Source organism: Haliotis rubra, unplaced genomic scaffold (genome assembly GCF_003918875.1).
Source record: "Haliotis rubra isolate DU_JTF1 unplaced genomic scaffold, ASM391887v1 Scf1338, whole genome shotgun sequence".
Lineage (NCBI taxonomy): Eukaryota > Metazoa > Mollusca > Gastropoda > Lepetellida > Haliotidae > Haliotis > Haliotis rubra.
In genome coordinates this window covers 435-24,123 of record NW_025765268.1, presented here as the reverse complement: position 1 = coordinate 24,123, position 23,689 = coordinate 435, and the positions used below count along the sequence as shown (strand labels likewise).

Genomic DNA, 23,689 nt, shown 5'->3' with positions numbered 1-23,689 from the left:
ATCTTCCCACTTACCCAACTCCTATTGTTTCAGTTGAAGAAGAAATCACTGGGGTGTGATAATCCCCTTTAATCCCTTATTTGGTTCCCTGTGAAATAGTATCCGGGGCCAAATGGGATAAAATGCTACTACGTTTGATTCAATGTTTGTCTGTATTTATTACTTATATATATACAAGTTATCCATTTATACAACTTAATACAACATCAACATCATATCACATATTATGCATCAATATTTCACAGCACACCTTTCTCATTTACCAGTTAAATGTGATACTGAGTCTCTTGTACATTTCCAAGGCATGGTTCAGTGCAACTCATCTTCTCTTCCTATTTTATACGTGGAGGTCTGGCACCGTTTCTTAGCTGAAGAACACATGCCTCCACCCAGCCTTGTTCCTTCTTTAAAAAGTCAATGGCCTTAATGTCGGGGTGCAAGAAGCAGTCCTTCGTCTGGTCTCGAAACTGAGTCCCTAGTGTGGTGATCTACCTTCAGTTGTTGACAATCCGTAGCCTGTTTTTATATTGTTTTGTCCAAATAGTGCTATTAGTTTTAACTTTCCACACTAGATTTAATTGTAATTGTGATATTCTAGTTGTTTTACTGTCCTTTGACGACAGGTTTATATAATATACACATATTCCATTTCAATATCAAACATGTTCTCGTCACGATATGGCCGAAATATTGCCGATGTGACGTTAAATATTAACTCACTCACTCACTCTTGGTACTGAACTTACAGCCCCCGTAGACCAAGTACTGACCGCCGTCTCCATTGGGAATGAAACAAGTGTTTACGTGAAAGTTTGCCATAGTGCAATGGAGAAACAAGGAAATCTCCATACTTTATAATACTTGTCGTTGGCATAGTTCACTTAATTAAAATTCAATTTGTAGCAAATGATATGAATATGGTTCATATAGTTTATCTTGTGAAATATGTTCACCGGTGGTCATGAGGTTGCTCTGATCGGCCCTGATTGGAGTGCTGGTTGAACTTATGTCACAACCATAGCAGGGGTAACAAATTCACCCTGCACAATCACTGACCTGTAACTGTTAATCGCTTTTAATCCCCCCAGCAAGTTTGGGAAGTGGGAATGAGCCCTTGTATACATGCCTCTCTATCGTCATTCTGGTCAGACCTACTGCAGTCGTAGTGCTAACATAGCTCGTGGACGTACATGTTTGGCGACAAAACAGTGGGTATTTCCATCTTGTCGATAGGACATAACAGAAAATAGACCTGAAACTATACCTTTCTTGGCGCCAGTTCTTAATAATAATATAATAATAAGTGAATTTGTAACGCGCCAAACTCCACGCCAGCTGGTATGCTCATGGCGCTACAAGTAAAGTTATTTGGGTGAGAGTCTAGACAAAGTACTTCTTAAATAAAAACGTTTTGAGGAGAGTTTTGAAGGAGTGCAGGCTTTTGGCTGTTTTGAGATCATCAGGCAGAGAATTCCATAGAACAGCTGATTGGTAGGCAAATGATCTGAATCCAAGGCACTGTGCACAGAATTTTGGACTGGGATCTCAGAGTTCTGGTTGGATTATACTGGCTTACAAGTTCACACAAATAGGAAGGCACTGGTATGCGAGTACAAGAACTTTAAACTCAATTCTAGCTGAGATGGGCAGCCAGTGTAGGGATCGTAGAAGTGTCTGTATATGTGCAAACTTTGGAGCAAGACACACAATTCGGGCTGCAGTATTTTGTATTTTTTGTAACTTTGAAAGAGATTCTTGTGACACACCACATAGTAGGCTATTGCAATAGTCCAGGCGTGAGAATATCAGTGTTCGAACTAATGCAGCGGCAGCTTCTTGGGATAAAAGATGCCTTACTTTGCCGATGTTTCTCAAATGAAAATGGCCTTTTCGACATAGCTCTTGTATATGACAAACCATACTCAATGTGGACTCCATAAAGACACCCAGATTCTTAACCATAGGCACAAATGGTATACTTTCGTGACACACAGACAGGTGCGTAACACCTACTTTCGTCACCATTGCATCCGTACCAATAAGCATAGCTTCCGTTTTATCTTGATTCAACTTTAATTTGTTTGTTGACATCCAGGATGCAATCTGGATGGTGCAAGATTCTAATGTAGCCAGTGCTTGTTTGTCATCAAGATTCAAACAGTCTGACATCTGACATTCTTAACGTCCCTGTGTCAAAAAAAGGTTTGGGAATATCATTTTATTGTACATTTGTAAATTTAGCGCAGAAAGAGTTTGCGGCCAAGGAAGGGATGAGATAGGACAGGACAAAAAGACGAGAGAGAGGAGATTATTTAGGGCAGTCGTGAGGGAGGAGAAGGGAGGGGATATAGAAAAGGGGGAGTGTATGGAACATAGGTCAGAGAGAAGAGACTATAGGGCAGTGGTGAAGGGAGGGGATATAGAAAAGGGGGAGCGTATGAAACAGAGGTCAGAGAGGAGAGACTATAGGGCAGTGGTGAAGGGAGGGGATATAGAAAAGGGGGAGTGTAGGTAACAGAGGTCAGACAGGAGAGACTATAGGGCAGTGGTGAAGGGAGGGATATAGAAAGGAGGCGTATGGAACAGAGGTCAGAGAGGAGAACTATAGGAGCAGTGGTGAAGGGAGGGATATAGAAAAGAGGAGTGTATGTAACAGAGGTCAGAGAGGAGAGACTATAGGGCAGTGGTGAAGGGAGGATATAGAGAAGGGGGAGTGTATGTAACAGGGGGTCAGAGAGGAGAGACTATAGGGCAGTGGTGAAGGGAGGGATATAGAAAAGGGGAGTGTATGTAACAGAGGTCAGAGAGACAGACTATAGGGCAGTGGTGAAGGGAGGGTATATAGAAAAGTCAGAAGTGTATGGAACAGAGGTCAGAGAGGAGAGACTATAGGGCAGTGGTGAAGGGAGGGATATAGAAAAGGGAGTGTATGGAACAGAGGTCAGAGAGGAGAGACTATAGGGCAGTGGTGAAGGGAGGGATATAGAAAGGGAGTGTATGTAACAGAGGTCAGAGAGGGAGACTATAGGGCAGTGGTGAAGGGAGGGGATATAGAAAAGGGGGAGTGTATGGAACAGAGGTCAGAGAGGAGAGACTGTAGGGCAGTGGTGAAGGGAGGGGATATAGAAAAGGGGGAGCGTATGGAACAGAGGTCAGAGAGGAGAGACTATAGGGCAGTGGTGAAGGGAGGAGAACGGAGAGGATATAGGGTGAGGAGACGAGGATATAGAGAAGGGAAAGAGGATATTATGTGGAACAGGGACGAGAGATTGGCAGGGGAGAGAGAGAAGAGATTTGAAAGAAGAAAAGTGGAAGAAGGAAAGGGAAGTGGAAACGAGCAGCCTATAGAACAGGTGTGAGATTGGGAGAAGACATTCAGACCTATGCACTGAAGAATGCGTAGAATATTATTTGTGTGCATGCAAATCTGTTTTCAGCCATTCTACCGATTTACAGGCGAAGTGGGGATGTTTTCTGTTTTTAATATAATTCACTTTTTGTCATGTAACATGAATACATCAGTAACAGTAAATTATTGTAACATGTTTAAGGTAGTAATCGTTATGTCTGGGTGTAATTTGATGTTATACAACGTTGAAATTACATTCAAGATTCAGTTGAAGTTCCTAACAATGTGGTTTAGTACAGTAACTATGCAGTTGACAGGGATCTATTCATATCTATTCTTGGTAGTAATGTAGTTATGTACCCATATATTTCGTTTAAAATACTAACTTGGCAAGTTAACATGACAGCCTCATTTACAATTCTACAAAATATTTAGAATAGTTCGGACAGAGACGTCACATAAGACGGAATGTTTGCAGAATCTCACAAAAAATCACTCTCGGTCCTTTAATTACACCTCAACTTAGACATCTGAAGTAACTGGTAATTAGATTATTTTATCGAATGATCCACTAATTCGACTGTATTACCTTCCGTTAACAGTTGAGATTAAACTTGATTTAAAACATGTTTTATGAGTGACCGATGTTCAAAAACTGCAGGGGGCGGTGGGTTAGCCTAGTGGTTAAAGCGTGCACTCGTCACGCCGAAGACCCGGGTTCGATTCCCCACATGACTACAATGTGAGAAGCCCATTTCTGGTGTTCCCCGCCGTGATATTGCTGGAATATTGCTAAAGGCGGCGTAAGATCCAACTCACTCACTCAAAAACTGCGTCAATATACATATTCTGCATATCCTTCATACTGTCTTCATTCGCGATTACACAATGCCATTTCGAAAGTGGTCAAATGTTACATATGTTATATGTGGGATTACATTTTCTTAGTTAAGTACAAATTCTAGTGCTGGCGATTAGGTGCCTGACTCTGAGGGTGCAAGTTCGAATCCCAGATGGGGCCAACTCAAAAAGAGTACTAGAATTTGTACTTTACTAAGAAAGTGTAATTCCAAATATAACATATGTTACATTGTCTTCATTCGTGTTTGTCTGCAGGTGTTTCAGCGATGCCAAAGGGACGACGATTCGTTGCGGCGTTCTTTGAACAACCATACGGAAGTAAAAACTTTCCAACCATGTTCTTTGTGATTCTGTGCGAGGTGAATGTCACTGTTCACGTTGAGAGTGGATTCGGTATTTCGGAAGATTTACACGTCCAAGCCATGGAAGAATACAAGTACAAAGTTAATGAAAGTTTTTATTACCAAGCCAACCTTGAGGTGACTGACATGTCATTCTACTTTTCATCCACTGAAGATATAACCCTGTTCTGTTATCATGTACTTGTTAATAAAGGAGATGGATACCTTGCCTTACCGACCGAGACATTATCGACGGAATATATCGTAGTAACACACATTGATAATCACACTGGAGATCAGATTGAGCTTCCTTACACTAAGACAACACAAACTGCTTTCCTCGTCGTCGCTACGGAGAACAGCACCCAGGTGAACATCAGTCTTAAGATACAAGGACCCCTTATGGCAGGTGGGTGTGGCAATGGAACATTCTTCAATGGGGAGAGCAGAACGTTTACACTCAACAAGTATCAGACTGTTGGTGCCTACTGTGCCGAGGACATTACTGGAACACTGATCACCAGTGATAAATCTGTAGCTGTGATTAGTGGACATAATATGAAGTACACCACTATCAATAAAGATGGCATGCAAGAAATGTTACTGCCTGTAAAATCATTTGGAAGAAGCTATTACTTGCCAGTACCACCATCTATCACTGGTGGGGCTATATACAGAGTTGTTGGATCAGTAGCGTCAACCTCCGTCCGCTCCCCGTACGTCAGTAATAACAGTAAAATATCCTTCTCTGTGGGTGAACGGGAGTCTCATGACATAACTGTTGACTCCACCACAGGTCCAGTGTACATTGAAGCCGACAAGCCCGTCATGGTTGTTCAGATAGCTATAAAAACACCATCACTGGCGCTCGTTCCACCGACCAGTTTATACTCCAGTTCTTATGACATCGGAAAACCTTTTCTTCATGCTAGATTTGACCTGAAGAAGGTGTATATAACAGTCATTGTTCCAACTGACAAGGTTCTCGGAATACGTCCACAGATATTTCCCCAATTTAAGGTAATTAAAGGAAGCTGTTTCTCTGAGGCATCAGTGGAATTGACAACACCAGGATTTTACCGCCTGACCCACGTGGATGATGTTCCATTTGGAACCATGATGTACGTGTTTCCGTTTTCTGACAAAGTGTGTGTGTTTACCCACCCGGCCGGATTAAATCTGACAAATGACGTAGGTAAGTACTGTCACAGTATCGACGTTCGGAGTAGTTGCCTCTATATACCCGAGTGATCATTGGTAACTATTTATTAAGCTGAATACATATATTAGCTGCAGAAACTGATGATATTTTAGAGTAAACGTTTTCACATATCGGTGAGAGGCAGAGTTATACGTAGTGGAAACTCCCGGACGAGTCTACAGGCACAATGTATGATATTGTATAACAGTGAAAACATTGTAACGCAACGTATAACACTGCCTGATAATGTCACTGTGTCTTGTCTGACGCCAGACTGCGATTTGTACATAATCCAGTCTGGACCAGACAAGCCAATGATTGACGTCATAAATATATGACATCCAGTCACAGAAACTTATCATCCAATTCTGTATATTTGCATAAATTGCGTAATCACAAAGTGGGATGTACAATTTAGACGAAAATATCTTTGACCATTGAAACTCTCGGGAAAACGGGCGAAAATGAACGGTGCAACAGACAGGTCACTGCCGGGTATAACTGCTCATGGATGTCAGGCCACTTGCAGAGTAGATTTATACTATATTTCCATTCATTGGTATTTTTAGTATAAGTCACATATACCTATATCCAAAACACACAATGAACAGATACAGTTGACATTAGGCGCTGATCATGTATATTCACGAGCGTCCGCAAACGCAAGACGTTTAGCTCGCATTGAAAATATAATATTATTGCACAACATTTCATGTCGAGAAGTGGAAAAGAATATTGAAATATCCAACATTATTTAAGGTGAAATATGATTTATACCATCTTTCTATTGCTGAACCTATCATGATATATGTTTCTGTAAGAGAAAAGAAATTGCTTGTAACGTTCCATGCGTTTTCCCGAAGTCAATAACAACAAGCACTAACTGCACGCTTTCCTCATATAGGAAGGAGGTTATTCAAAGTAAAGTTTTAGTATTTTAGAAACCCTGCAACCCTGACTCAGTTAATTTGTATGTTAAGTTCCATGTTTTACTTGTAAAGGGTTCAACCCGTGAAGATCCGGGTTAGAATTGATCTTCAGTAACCCATGCTTGTCGTAAAAGGCGACTAACGGGATCGGGTGGTCAGCCTTGCTGGTTTGGTTGACTCATTTCATCGTTTCCCAGTTGCGTAGATCGATGCTCATGTTATTGATCACTGAATTGTCTGGTCCAGTATCGATTATGTACATACCGCCCCCATATAGCTGGAATATTGCTGAGTGCGGCGTTAAAAACCAAACCAAACAATCATACAGACAAATGGTTATTCAAAGTAAGGTTTCAGATTTTAGGAAAACGTGCAACTCTGACCCAATTATTTTGTATGTTACGTTCCATATTTTACTTGGAAAGGGTTCTGTTGTTCTTTATCTTCCAGACAAAACGACATGCCAAGCATCAGCGGTGTGTTCAGACGGGACTCCGTATCCCTGCACGTGTGCGTCAGGATACTTTGAATACCAGTGTTACAACAGTAAGTGCAACAGCTAGTCCATCACGTCATTTGTTATTCTATTTGCTGACCGCTTCTTTGATTGGCATTCTTGAAGTTGGGTAGATGAAGGATGAGGACTATTTTTATGGATATACAACTTCTTTATTCTGTATAGGCGACGTTTCGACATAGATTCTAATGTCGTTGTCAAGCAAGTGGTACATGAGAAGTAATTTTGGGTGATATATATACATGAGATGTTTGGACAGTAGATGGAGCATGAGGCTAAATTGAATTGTTTATACAATAGAAGAGGTTGATAACACAGATACTATACAGGATTAAGTAGATGATGGAAGCCAGTGATGGAAGTACATGGTTGGGTTGCCAAATGACAAACTACGAAACTATAGAAACACCATGTGTCAGGTAACGAAACTATAGAAACAACATGTGTCAGGTAACGAAACTATAGAAACACCATGTGTCAGGTCATGAAACTATAGAAACAACTTGTGTCAGGTCATGAAACAATAGAAACAACATGTGTCGGGTCATGAAAAAATAGAAACAACATGTGTCAGGTAACGAAACTATAGAAACAACATGTGTCAGGTAACGAAACTATAGAAACACCATGTGTCAGGTAACGAAACTATAGAAACAACATGTGTCAGGTAACGAAACTATAGAAACACCATGTGTCGGGTCATGAAACTATAGAAACACCATGTGTCAGGTCATGAAACTATAGAAACACCACATGTGTCGGGTCATGAAACAAAAGAAACACCATGTGTCAGGTCATGAAACTATAGACACACCACATGTGTCGGGTCATGAAACAAAAGAAACACCATGTGTTAGGTCATGAAACAATAGAAGCTACAAGTATCGGGTCATGAAACAATAAAAACAACACATGTGTCAGGTCACGAAAAGATAGAAACTATATGTGTCAGGTCATGAAACGATAGATACTATATAGATTAGGTCAAGCATCAAAATAACCTGGCTCGGGTTAGGTGAGCTACTGAAACCTCTGGATATGTCACAGGGGTGCAACCTTCAGTTTGCCTTTCTTGGATATATGTGTGCAACCAGTTACAGACGTTATTGTAGATAAGCTTTAAAGAACTTGAATGTAATTGAGTTGTATATATTCAAGCTTCAGGCGGCTGCACGGTGGACCGATGCCAGTACTCCAGTAGCTGTACTGACCTGACGACCCTGTACCAGTGTGACTGTGTCAATGGATGGGGAGGAGCTCACTGCGAGACGGGTAAGGCTGAAATAATAATAACGTATATAGAGAATACTACACTCGGAAACGAGTGACTGAGCGAGCAGCGAGGTCAGAAACCATAGGAAGGTCACGAGTTTCGTATAATTCGTATGTAATGAGGCCGAGTGTGGTATTTTATTTATTACCTACGTCTTACATATATTAAATTGACAAAATATTTTTGTTATTGTAATGGTTTCAAACTGAAACCGGTTTCATAAAGAGGTTGCGGAAGAATTTTGTTCTGTAGTTCACTTTGCATTATGTCTCACTGTACTGACGTCACTAAGCCATTTTCGTCTGTCCCTTGGTAACATGTATCCCGGGTTGTTCAAAGGGATATCTGTGTCTTTCAATACAGAAGTCCATCAGTGGGTCCACAACACTTTTATTCGTGATTCAATTTGTATAACTACATGAAGTTACAACAATGACTAGGCGGCATGTCGGAGGCGATGGTCAGCCAACCTGCCTAGTCGCTGTCTCAGGGTCAAGTCCCGACTAACACAAAGCATTCTCAATTTATCCCTAAGGCTCTGATCAGACTGTCACGTGTCGCATTGACGACAGATGTCTGGTCAGCCTGTAGTATCCCGCACCTCATCCACATTGACATGCTTCAGTGGCCAACCAGCCTTTGTCTAACTTTGATTATAGTCAGCTAAGGACTCTATGGTGGTGGCCACACTGACAATGGTCATGTTGTGTTGATTCATTTCCATTGACAGCATGGTCATTACTTAGAGAGATATTCAATTTACATTACTCAAGGAATATTATAGATATCCCCGATAAACCCTGTTCCAAACTGCCTACGATATATGCCCTTTCTGTAAAGAAGGACGTGACCCACGTCCTTATGCACATTGTGAATGAGGTAGCGATAACATTTCAACATATACTATCTAAATTATAGGGATAAACATAAAATGCTATAATCAGTTGGGGCTTGGTTTTACATTGACAAATAATTATACAGGCAATACAATTCGGAAGCTGATGTGACAAACATCTTTCATTATTTAGTGATGACCTATTTGGATATGCTTTGTAACATATGACACATGGTGTCAAACACTGATATGCATTCATAAAGTTGAAATGACTAATTTAAATGAGATTTGCTGATAGCAATATCGACATTAAATGACAGTAAATATTTCTTTAAAGACAATTTCCTTTGGTAAATTAAGATACATGTCGTGGAACCCATTTTTCTAAATCAACATATTGACAGACGAATAACACACTAAATCAAAGAAAGTCAGGTACAAGAAACAACTATAGACGAATATCGTCCACTGAATAACCTGTACGATGACAAGTGTTTCAGAAACAGAAAGTACAAAGTAGCATCAATATGGACATGAAATGGATCGTCATTTTCTATCATCCCAACAATCAGACAGCAGTAACCTCTCAGTTTCTCTCTCTTTCAATCTCAGTTACAAAAACGTTCTCTCTCTCTCTCCCTGTATCTCCTTTTACTCTTTCTCTCCTGTCTCTCTCTCTCTCTCTCTCTCTCTCTCTCTCTCTCTCTCTCTCTCTCTCTCTCTCTCTCTCTCTCTCTCTCTCTCTCTCTCTCTCTCTCCTGTATCTCCTCTACTCTTTCTCTCACTGTCTCTCTTTCACTCTCTCTCTCACTCTATCGCTCTTTCTATGCCTCTCTCACAATTACAACTCCCTTCTTGTATCTCATCTCCTTGCGTCACACAACTCAAATCCTATATACACATCATTTGGTACATAACATCCATAATTGGACATATCAATAATATTATATTCAAATTCAAGGGCAGAGCATTTACATGCTGATCACAAAAAGACATTATACGCTGTTCTCGGGAACACACATTCACTCTTTAAATATCAGCGAAATGACGATCAAATCAATGTACATGAAAGCTAGTACATATTGATAAGCGCTGGGCAGGGGTAAAGGGTACAAATAGGACGGTACATACACAAATATGTGTATGCTATTACCGATAGAATACAGAAAACGGACATGAAATTGAACATATTGGCAAAGAAAGCATTTAGTGGTGCAGGAAAACAATTGACGGGGTAGGGGGGATTGAGGCGACACTCCTGGGGACTCAGATGGTATAACCCACAGTGGACACACATGTATGGGTGTGTGTGGGCATGATAGATTGGAGGCGGGGTGGGAGGTGGTGGGATGGGAAAGAGTGGGGGTGGGCCGTGTGAGGGAATGGGGTGTGGGAAAGCATTGTTTGGGGAAGGTTAAAAATAATTTGCACGGTTATGTCGCTCCTCCCGCAGTCTGTTCGGCTGAACGTTCGTGGGTGACTTGACAGACATGAGTCCCTCAGTACCTGCTATTTTGTAAATGTCCTCCGCTACCTGAGCACTTTCAATCATGTCCGACAAAGTGTGATGGCGCCTGGTGACAATAAATTGGACAATGTGGGGAAGGGCGTTTCTGAAAACTTGGTCTTTTATAAATTGATCCTCATTACAATTCAAAAGGGATGCCTCATACCGCACAGACTGAAGAAATGAACGAAAGTCCTCATGTTCTGCTTGCTTCCTGTCAATAAGGGCATTTTTCCGAATGATGGCTTGGATGGACGAGGGGCCATGCCTTTGTAAAAAGCATTGTCTAAGTTCAGGCCATGTCATGTTATCTTTACTAGGAAGTCCGTCATACCAAATTGAAGCTGACTGTGATAAATATAAGGGGAAAAGGTTAACAATTTCTTCATCAGTGTAATTTTGAATTTTGACAAATTTCTGGAATCGACTAAGCCAGGAAGGTGCCGATCGGGAATCATGTCCGTCGAATAATGGCATAGAAATGGTTGTGAAGTTTACACGGGGTGGGGTACAGACAGCGTGACGGTCAGCGGGCGGGGAGGAGCATTGAGGGGGAGAACAGCAACGGCCACAACAATGGGGATTGTAAATACGGCAGGGGTGATCAGGGTGTTGAGGGGGAGACGGGGAATCTGAGCGGGTGCATGTATTGTCGTGAGTCATGTCATTACATTTAGATTTTCGGCGAATCCTCCAAGGAAAATATGATTTACTGGAGGATCCGTCATCAGATTTAGAAGAAAAGAAAGGCATTGAAAAAAAACAAAAAATGAATGAACCAAACCGTATGAACACTCACCCTGTAGTGTATAACAATAGAAAACACAAAACAATTACTGAAAGTCACAAAGTCACTTTTAACAGTTCGTTCACCGGAGATTCTGTGCTGGTGTTTTGAGTTCTAGGTTTCTTCTTATTTTCTTCTTCTTGGTGTTGCACGAACACTGCATTTGCTGCTGGACGAGCGTACGTGAAGCTGTTGAAGATGGAACACTTCTTGGTGTTGCACGAACACTGCATTTGCTGCTGGACGAGCGTACGTGAAGCTGTTGAAGATGGAACACTTCTTGGTGTTGCACGAACACTGCATTTGCTGCTGGACGAGCGTACGTGAAGCTGTTGAAGATGGAACACTTCTTGGTGTTGCACGAACACTGCATTTGATGCTGGACGAGCGTACGTGAAGCTGTTGAAGATGGAACACTTCTTGGTGTTGCACGAACACTGCATTTGCTGCTGGACGAGCGTACGTGAAGCTGTTGAAGATGGAACACTTCTTGGTGTTGCACGAACACTGCATTTGCTGCTGGACGAGCGTACGTGAAGCTGTTGAAGATGGAACACTTCTTGGTTTTGCACGAACACTGCATTTGCTGCTGGACGAGCGTACGTGAAGCTGTTGAAGATGGAACACTTCTTGGTTTTGCACGAACACTGCATTTGCTGCTGGACGAGCGTACGTGAAGCTGTTGAAGATGGAACACTTCTTGGTTTTGCACGAACACTGCATTTGCTGCTGGACGAGCGTACGTGAAGCTGTTGAAGATGGAACACTTCTTGGTTTTGCACGAACACTGCATTTGCTGCTGGACGAGCGTACGTGAAGCTGTTGAAGATGGAACACTTCTTGGTGTTGCACGAACACTGCATTTGCTGCTGGACGAGCGTACGTGAAGCTGTTGAAGATGGAACACTTCTTGGTGTTGCACGAACACTGCATTTGCTGCTGGACGAGCGTACGTGAAGCTGTTGAAGATGGAACACTTCTTGGTGTTGCACGAACACTGCATTTGCTGCTGGACGAGCGTACGTGAAGCTGTTGAAGATGGAACACTTCTTGTTTCAAAACGGTGTTTCGTGAAAGCACAATATCACAACAGTTGTATTTGATGAACCGTGTCCTTGAGACTGGAAAGAGTCACAGTAGACATGCTGGGTGGTCAGCTGTTGCTGTAGCCTGATGTTGGTGGTTCTGTAACTTTCGATGTGATGTGGACCCAGGATGGATGTATATCGACGGAGGTTCGCTCAAGACCTTTGTTGCTGAGAGGTTCCGAGATCTTGGACTCCACCATGTATCCCGGGCTGTTTGGAGGGATAACTGTGTCTTCAATGACAGAAGTCCATCAGTGGGTCCACAACACTTTTATTCATGATTCAATTTGTATAACTACATGAAGTTACAACAATGACTAGGCGGCATGTCGGAGGCGATGGTCAGCCAACCTGCCTAGTCGCTGTCTCAGGGTCAAGTCCCGACTAACACAAAGCATTCTCAATTTATCCCTAAGGCTCTGTTTTCAATTGCCTCACTCGGCTAACAGCACTGGTGGACACATTGCGTTTTGGTTTTTCGACGGATGTCCCAGTTCAACTCACAATTACACAGCGATACGGCAACGTTCGCAATATTTACATTCCCACAATGCATATAAGTTGTAAAATGAAGGAATTCACCTGTTTGTCATGTAGTTCCGTCACAACGTGACCTAAATGAGAGGTCATCGGTTATGCAATCAAATCGTTAGAATCTCACGTTGACAACGTGGGTAATAATGATCGTTTCTTGGTCACGGGTTACTTGAAATCATCAGGATCAATCATTTTTGCTGCCAACAGATTAGAACACATTGTCAAATTTGCCCCGTCACTTGAAGCATAGATCTGTTATCCATAAAACTAAATGCCTGACAAATGACATTGAAATAAAGAGCATGGTCCAACATCGTATTTGCTCTCGTATCGTATTTGATTTTAATAAGAAAAGAACATAATTAGTCGTGTTTTCCTCTCCACAATTGAGTGAGTGAGTAAATATGGTTTTACGCCGCTTCTAGCAATATCACGGCGGAGGACACCAGAAAAAACGCTTCACACATTGTACTCATATGGGAATCGAACCCGGGTCTTCGGCGTGAAGAGCGAACGCTTTATATACTAGGCTACCCCACCGCCCAGCACAATTTAGGAAATGTGCCAAAATTATCCAAATTATTTAAGAAGCCTTTGAAGACAATAAGCAGAATATAGTACAAGGTATTTTCTGCATGTCAATTTGAGTTGCTGCAAATCCAAACAGGAATGATTTATGAGATTAAAGGGGGTGCATCGAGATGGCACTTTATCAGGAGATGACTGGGTTTAATAAATCAGTTGTCACAAGACGGGGTCTTAGATGATATATTCTTATATGGGGGTTGAGCGGAGATAACTCGGTTTACAGTTATCATGAGATGACTTGGTCTCGAACATCAGCTCAGATGGGATAATTTGATCTGAGATAACAGTTACAATTTGATGACTTGGGGTGAGATAACGGTTAATTTTGGACGACTTGGTCAGAGATAAGTTATCATAATATGATCGGGATTGAAACACCAGTATTCACTGTATGAGCAGGTGTTTTTGGTGTAGAGACGATGTTTAATGGTACCAAGGTACCCTCCACTGGTTTGGTTTGTGTAAACACAGGCATGTTTAGAACATTTTTCTTCAGAAGATAGAATAAGCCGTTGTTAAAAAATGTCGATATATTTATGTGTTTGGGTCTCACAAAGGGGAAAACATAATTATTTGTAACATATCATTAATAATGTATCTTATTGATTTTATCTTTCTCAACATCCATACACTTGTGCTCACTACAAAAAATACATTGTACCAATACAGAAAGTGTTTGTGTTAGATAGTACACTTTTCAACTGTTCAAGACATATTCTTGAGTGTACAAAATAGAGTTTCTCAAAGTGACTGATAACCAAATGCTCATGATACAGTCGACATTGTACGATCGACTCTGCTGTTGGCAGATGTTTCCTGTAGATCCGGTTTTGTCGTTCTTATTTACGTGTCGCCTGTCCTTTGTATAAATGATAACCCAAGAAATGCATAGTGCAGAAACGGCTATGGTTCATTCCTGCAAAATAAACTTGTATTCGACTGCACTCACATGCATGTACATGTACATCATGACCAGGGTGAATGTACGCTAGGTGTTCAGGCTCAATGTGGGGAAGGGAGAGGGCATGGGTTGTCCAGGCGTCTGACGGGAAAATCGCTGTACGTAGTTGCGTCTTTTGGCTAAGCCAGAAGCTAATGATAAATATATCGAATCCCGGTTCGACACGATTATGCTTCAAGTGATTTTAGCATCAATGTCCTGCTCTTAACTTGCATCAAAGTGGTTCACGTCACGTGGTTCACGTTAGTGTTCTGTATCACCTCGGGCTTTCTCCCACATTCTTCTGACACACCGGGAAATAGGCGGCGTTTAACTCATCGTCATCAATCAGATATACATGTAATAATCCTCCGTTCTTACAGACATCCTGGATGATTGCGCCAAAAACAGCTGTCAAAACGGCAGCTGTGAGGATCAGGTGGGCAATTACACCTGTAATTGTACTGCTGGATACACTGGCAGCTTCTGCGAGACAGGTAAGATCTTGACAATATAGAACTAACTTTATGGATAACAACTTCTTTTTATTCGTGAGTGCGACGTTTCGATACAGATTCTTGTACCGTTGTCAAGCATAATGGGACATTAAGAAGGGGGAAGTATATATATACTGGATGTAACAATGTCCCATTATGTTTGACAACGGTACAAGAATCTGTATCGAAACGTCGCACTCACGAATAGAAAGAAGTTGTTATCCATAAAATTAGTTCTATATTGTACTTCCTAACTTCTAAAATGCCACTCAAAGAAGTTAAGATCTTGACAGTAGATATTGCTGATACACGTGTCATGGTAATATTCACCTCTTTGCCCCACACTGCATGTATATAGACAATGTTTAACAGCTGAACATTCTTGAGCAGCGTATAACACTGCCTCTTATAGTATCAGCCTATTCTTCTTCTTCTTCTTCTTCTTCTTCTTCTTCTCGTTCTGCAAATAAAATAATTCTTTGGCACATAAGTTATTGAATTCTAGATACCGTTTCAAATAGGCTGTGCAAAGACGTATATACGTCTTTGGGCTGTGTTATTGTACCGCTGCCTTGGAATGCTAAATGTTCAAAACCCTTTTCGCTGCGAATATCTGGAATATTGCTAATGCGGCGTAAAGCAATATTCATTCATTCATTCATTCATACATTCATTCATTCATTCAAAACATTTTACGCTATAATCTGATAAAAAAATTGAAACAACAGAGCAGAAGAAACTTGAGTATAATTGTCGATTACAACATCGTCAGAATTAGGTTTAGTGGTGACAGTAACCTAACCTTCGTAAAAAAGAATAAGTCTGAAATGAATAAGTCTTCTTCACGTTTGTCCCGGTTCCTCATACATAATACATGTGTATTCTAAGTAATGTGTGATTATAAATCAATCTTAACTTATCATTGTATCAAAACAATACACCACAAAATATCAGTAACTCTAACTGTTGTCATCTTGTTTGTTACACTGTGTACAAATTCCGAATGCAGAAACATTCATTGTACCAAACTATAGGACGACTTGAAATACGAATATTTCAAGATTGTTTGAGGGACTATTTATGAGGAGAAATATGAGGATCATAAACTTTAAGAAACATCTTGAGGATTTGATAGATGGGACAAAGGAAACACAACGTGACTAATACCCACATCCTTCTTAGGTCCGCGCAACCCAAATTAAGTATGATATGTCTGTTGAGAGTGTAGTGCACTCATTTAACTTTGTTTTATGCACTAATATTCCCCTTAGCAAATGGTATTTAGGGACTATCTGTTTTGCCAGTAAGATCAATACGTTAGCCATCAATGTTTAAACTGTTTGCTTGTCTCAGCTTCCAGTTTCAGTAGCCGTCATAAGGGATAAATATTTCAATATCAAAACAGTAAAGGACCTTTTTAATAACTTAATTATCATTTAATCATTGATTTTTTAAAAGAGATAGATTTGTTAAATGAATTTTGATATATGTTTTGCAAATAGATACAGTTTTATAATTGGTAGTATCAACTTAGATTGTTAGTGGCTGTATCCTCAAAGGGGGTTGAAGAAGCGTAAAATTATTGTCCTCCTGAGAGGGTACGTAAGTCCCAAACTCTTTCAAAGTAAATTTTTCACGTACCAATTTTTTAAACGTAGTATTTTAGTTCTTCTAATTTCGGCTAAAGTATCCTACAAACGCCACCGGCTGAAGGGATGGCTCCATGCAGGTAGCAAAAGTAATGTAAGTCCCCATGGTTCCTAGTATGGTGATCTACCTTCAGATGCTGGCGATCTAACAGCCCGTGTTTTATATTGTATTGTCTTCTTTAATTACACTGTTTTAGTTTTACATGCTAGTTTTATGTTTATGTCTGTGATAATCTAGTATTTTTACTGTCCATCGTCGACAGGTTTAACTCTTCCCAATGTTTTCTTTTTTGTATTATATAAATTGTTTTCGTCACGATATGGCTGAGATATTGCCGATGTGACGTTAAATATTAGCTCACTCACTCACTCCAGTTTCAGTAGAAAGGGCAAATTAAAGACGTTTGCCTCAGAATGGTTATTCACCCTAGCTATATTGTTACTCCAAGCCAGGGGCCGAACCTTGGGTATGTATTAAACACGATGTAAAAAGGACAGTATCTATATGAACGGCATCTCTTAATTAATATGTATCTAGATGTCAGCAATCCAAAGGCCAGTGAATATAACGTGTTTTGATATGGGCATAAACATACACAAAACCAAAGCATACAGATACGTTTTGGTTAATTCATAATGCAACTGTTTGTAGATATCGACGACTGTGCGACAAACCCATGTGTCAACGGTACCTGTGTCGACCACGTCAACAACTACACCTGTACCTGTGAACCTGGGTTCACAGAATGGAATTGCAGCACAGGTGAGACGTCCTGCACTCACCACGGTAATCTCGTCCCTTGTAATGTTGCACCATGTTTTCCCGGGGTTGTCCACCTCTACATCACACAGATGGACACATCTCCCCGCTTTCCGGCCCACCGATGTGTCTGCAGATTATGGACCGACGGTTGTTTTATTAGTTTTATCAATCTGGAATGACTTTCGCTTCACACATTTATTTTACTCAAATTAAAGCATCCTGTTATACTGTATTCAGAAGCTTTTTGAAAACGTATCATTACAAACGTACATTACAAAGCAACAAAGGAGTCAGTGTATATTATTAGACTGCTTTAGCTCATACAGACCTATAACCTATAACAAACAGTTGGCCTGCTTTGTCAACAGTGGAAAGAAGGAATCCATACGAACTGATTATGTTCCCTTAACCATCTCCTACTTTGAGTATCTTATGAGTCACTACATTACAATATAACAATAGAGGAGACTCCTCAGGGTAGAATCATTACTTGGAGGAGGAGTCACTGACGATCTCATGGAATATCAAATATATATATTAAGGGATACAGAACGTAAACCTCTAGAAAGCCTGTATAAAGCCATCAAACCATATACTGCACCTGTGTTTTGTTCTGTTGTTCATTGATGAATGAAACAAATTCAGGATAATGACAGCTTCATGCCAAAATATGTTCCTGACATCATGCGTTGGTGTAGTTTGTGTAACGAAGGCCCTCCATGACAATGTGATTGTGTACTGTGCTCTGTACACTAATATATCTCTTATAACCCTGCTGTGGCAGATGAAAGATTTACACAATTTTCCTAAAGGAGCCAAGGATGCACGAGTGAGTGAGTTTAGTTTTACACCGCACTCAGCAATATTCCAGCTCTCATGGTGGCGGTCTGTTAATAATCGAGTTCGGACCAGACATTCCAGTGATCAACAGCAACATGGATCTACGCAATTGGGATACGATGACATGTGTCAACCAAGTCAGCGAACCTGACCACCTCGATCCCGTTAGTCGCCTCTTACGACAAGCTTGGGTAACTGAAGATCAATTCTAACCTCGGATCTTCATTGGTCCAAGGAACCACGACATATTCGGAATGTCGTATGGTTCTTGTAGAGAAATGAAAGTCAGCAATGACAATACGAAATTGGCACAGGTGGGTTTTCAAGTCGAGGCAGTTTGAGCGACTATTGGGTCAAGTTTACCTGCAGAGTGCTGAGAAGGAACGTAACCATGCATAGCATGGTAGCCTGGGAAGTAACAACAGTCAATAACCACTCGAAACCGGCAATATTAAAATAATTTGATTTTGCATTAGAAAAAATATTGACCGTATGTTATCAATATATAATGACACTGCGCAACACGTCATTAGTGGATGTCTGGGGTTGGCACAAAAACAGTGTCTTAAGTGACATGACAACGTTTCCCCAATCCTCCATGGGTTTTAACCACGTGCACGGTAGCGATAAGAACAGGTAGAGAGCGTCACTTCATAATGTCTCAAACATTTGGCTGACACTGGGAGGCTGCCCAGTGTTCACCTTCTAGAACACAGCCCTTCTGACACTCTGGGAGTTAAGACAATGTTAAAATAGGGTGTTTCTTTGCGTAATTGTATCTTATATTGGGATGATTGTTGAAGACGCCCGTGTTTAAAAACACACATGACTGCTGCTAATGTCTAACGCATCTGACTGATATACATCGTACTTATATTTAACTGAAAATACCCTGAGAAAGGTGCGAGTTTTAACGTTGAATAAGTTACTTCTGACACGAGTATGCAAAGTGGTACGGCAAATAAATATCACAGGAGCTGGAACATCTACAGTAGGTTTAGTAATGATAGATACATTGTAAAGTGATACATCTGTGTGCATATTCATCTGAATAATTTCCACACAAAATATACCTTACAGTGCGAAACATGAACCTGACGTACATGGTAGGAAAGAATGTGTAACACACTAATAATCAAATCATCATAGCTATTTTGTGTTAAATCACGATGTACCCGTTTGCAGATATCGACGAGTGTGTAACGAAGCCATGTGTCAACGGTACCTGTGTCGACCACGTCAACAACTACACCTGTGACTGTGACCCTGGGTATACAGACTGGAACTGCAGCACAGGTGAGAAGTCCACCCGTGGATCACACATGGTCGTAACTCACACATGGTCACATGGTCGTATTCGCCGTAACTCCACGTTATTTCTGACTCCTTCTGTATGGACACCGTGCTTCCCAGGCAGGTGTACAGAGATGATTTACTAGTATAGCACCAATATTTTACATGGCATGTATCGGTTCCTGAAAATGTCTCACTAAGTGCAAGAGATTGTTATGGATGGCATCAAACTTTTATAGACGACTTTGAACATTTACGAATAACGTGTATGGAAGCCGTACACAATTATGGATAACAAATTTGTAACAGGTTATTTTCTGTAAGGTTTGTTTCAGTCCTACTTCTTGACATTTGTTCAGGTGAATTCAAGTTGTTATCCATAAATATTTCATCTCTTCCAGCTTCCAATTGCGCAAGTGCATGAAGTGTTAGGCCCGATACAATACACCCAAACACGCCGTTTAACCATGTTCGCCAGGTATCAGCAGCAACGTCTGCACGACTACACCGCCGACGTAATTCAAAATTAATGTCTTTACCTTCAACAAAAGCGATATCGTCTTATGTGACATGATATCAATTACTTCATTTTCCAGTTTGTTTTCCATGTCGTGGTTACATGACAGGGATGAAACTATTGTTGCCCCCAAAAAAACCCCAACAAAACAACAACACTTAGTGATCAGAAATAGAGATGATTTTAGAAAACAGTATTTTTCAGGAAGCTTACACGACTGCCACCAGTGCCCAATATTGTTAAGACTCCTCAGATGAATATCCACTGTTAAACGACTGAGCGTGGGGAGCGTCTAAAGTAGCACACAACCGCACATCATATTATATTGATATTCACAATATATATATATGTGTGTGTGTTATGTGTATATTTAATGTGTGTCTCCAGCAGCGTGTATTGTGTGCATATGTGTGTTCGTGTGTGTGTGTCATTGAATATACACCATAATGATTTTCATAGACATCGACAACTGTGCAACGAAGCCATGTGTCAATGGTACCTGTGTGGACCACGTCAACAACTACACGTTAACACCTATTCGTTTCTACGGACAATTATACATCCCAGTACTATTGCTTAATTCACAATGAAACATATAATTTAGATATTGACGACTGTGCGACAAACCCATGTGTCAACGGTACCTGTGTGGACCACGTCAACAACTACACCTGTACCTGTGACCACTGGGTATACAGACCGAACTGCAGCACAGGTGAGGCGTCTTTTCTCACCACGGTAGTCCCTACCCTATTAATCTCGTCAGGAAATTATTTATATGAACGTCGTGCCGACGATAAATTCAGAGGTCCACTGTAAGAAACCGTTGAATGAAACCACTGTCTAACAGAGGTGAAAACACCGATGTATAACTCAATCCCTATGCAACTCTGAAACCCGTTACAAAGCTTTTCAGGATTTAAGGTTTAATTCTTTTACCACGACATGGGTTAATGCGAGTAGAGTATCTAGAGTTGCAAGACGAATAATTATCACACAAACGTGAACATCCACTGAGGAAACATTCATTGTTGATAAACTGCAAGGATATGCATCGAAGTGTAACGTCATCCAAGTAATATGGACAGAAAATATACAATATAGTACAACACGTATACGTATTGGCATATATGATATCCAAAGACACTACAGTACAACGCGTATACGTATTGGCATATATGATATTCAAAGACACTACAGTACAACGCATATACGTATTGGCATATATGATATCCAAATACATTACAGTACAACGCGTATACGCATTGGCATATATGATATCCAAAGACACTACAGTACAACGCGTATATGTATTGGTATATATGATATTCAAAGAAACTACAGTACAACGCGTATACGTATTGGCATATATGATATCCACAGACACTACAGTACAACATGTATACGTATTGGCATATATGATATCCACAGACACCTGTACAACGCGCAGTGTAACGCATATATTGGCATTTATTATATCCACAGACACTACAGTACAACGCGCGTATATGCATTGGCAGATATGATATCCAAAGACACTACAGTACAACGCATATACGTATTGGCATATATGATATCCAAAGACACTACAGTACAACACGTATAGGCATTGACATATATGATATCCACAGACACTACAGTACAACGTGTATACGCATTGGCATATACGATATCCACAGACACTACAGTACAACGCGTATACGTATTAGCGCATACAGTATCCAAATACACTGCAGTACAACACGTATATGGTATCCAAATGTCTTTAGAAGGCACACGTAACATATTCATCATCAAAATGACATAATTAGTTTGGGTAAATCACTATCCAGAAATTGACGAGTGTTCAACAAACCCCCGTGTAGCACGGTACTTTGTGACATGGCGTCAACAACTACCACCTGTGACTGTGAACCTGGTACACGGACATGAACTGCAGCACAGGTGAGCACGTCTTCATCTTCCTCAGAATTCCCAATAGTTCAATGGTCCCCATTCGTCCCAGCGCCATGCTGTCCGTGGGAACACCTCGCCTGCGGTGATTGGCAAAATGTCCTTATTATGACGATTCATTAGTCCAGAACATTATGTATCTTTACAGTATAGGTTACTTCATGATGTAAACGCTTGTAGATATTGACGACTGTGATGACAAACCCATGTGTCAACGGTACCTGTGTCGACTCACGTCAACAACTTTAACACCTGTACCTGTGAACCTGGGTACACAGACCGTAGAACTGCAGCACAGGTGAGGAGAGTTGTTCGCAGTAGTCGACGAAGTTTAATCATCAGTAAAACCCTGACTGTCCAAACGGTTGTGTCAAACGATTAGTTACGCGATTTCTTTAGGGAGGAATTTAGAATGACAGAGTTCAATAAGAAGATCAACCTAAGTATCACCTCAATGATATCCTCTCACAAATATTTACTGGAACAATACGTAAACGCAATATATATGGTATAACCGGTATGATCATTTTTGATTAAATCATAACAACTGACTGTTTGTAGATATTGACGATTGTGCAACGAAGCCATGTGTGTCAACGGTACCTGTTCCGACCACGTCAACAACTACACCAGCCTGTGAACCTGGGTACAGACTGAACTGCAGCACAGGTTGACCTGTTTTACTCATAATACCCGCGGTATACCTCTAAAGTTTCAATTAAAACACAACTACTTGACGCTTTGATACTACTTCTATAGGGGCGGTTGGGTAGCCTAATGGTTAAAGCGTTGGCCGTCGTCACGCCGAAGACCCGGGTTCGAATCTCACATGGGTACAATGTGAAGCCCCATTTCGGTGTCCCCGTGATGTTGCTGGAATATTGCTAAAAGCGGCGTAAACCAAACTCAGTCAGTCAGTCAGTGATACTCACCCGTGAAGATCCGGGCATTAGAATTGGTCTTCAGTAACCCATGCTTGTCGTAAAAAGGCGACTAATGGGATCGGTGGTCAGGCTCGCTGCCTGACTTGGTTGACACATGTCATCGTATTCCAATTGTATAGATCGATGCTCAGGCCAGAGGATCACCGGATTGTCTGGTCCAGACTCGATTATTTACTGACCGCCGCCATATGGCTGGAATACTGCGTATTGCGGCGTTAAGCAACAATCAAGGGGGTATAAAAAGGCTATCAGATTTCATGTCCAGTTCTTCGTCCCTTCACATGTTACGTGAGCTGTGGGTCTTAAGTAACAATCGTCACACTTGGTAAATTATAGATAAACTGCGTAAGGGACATACATCTTTTTATCCAATGCAAAACGTAATATAACGGCATCCTTAATGTTCTTGAAAGCAAAAGCAACATATTCATGATCCAACTGGCATAGTTGAGTAAAACCATTATTGGTGATGGTAACTAT

At 40.9% G+C, this 23,689-nt stretch overlaps 1 long non-coding RNA gene across 1 annotated transcript; it reads left to right on the top strand.

Annotated features, from left to right (window-relative positions):
* The first annotated feature begins 17,646 nt into the window (after nt 1-17,646).
* LOC124267779 lies at nt 17,647-20,997 on the top strand. Its single transcript, XR_006896121.1, has 3 exons — nt 17,647-17,662; nt 19,688-19,798; nt 20,917-20,997. It is a non-coding gene; the product is annotated as an uncharacterized LOC124267779 (long non-coding RNA).
* Nucleotides 20,998-23,689: the final 2,692 nt, after the last annotated feature.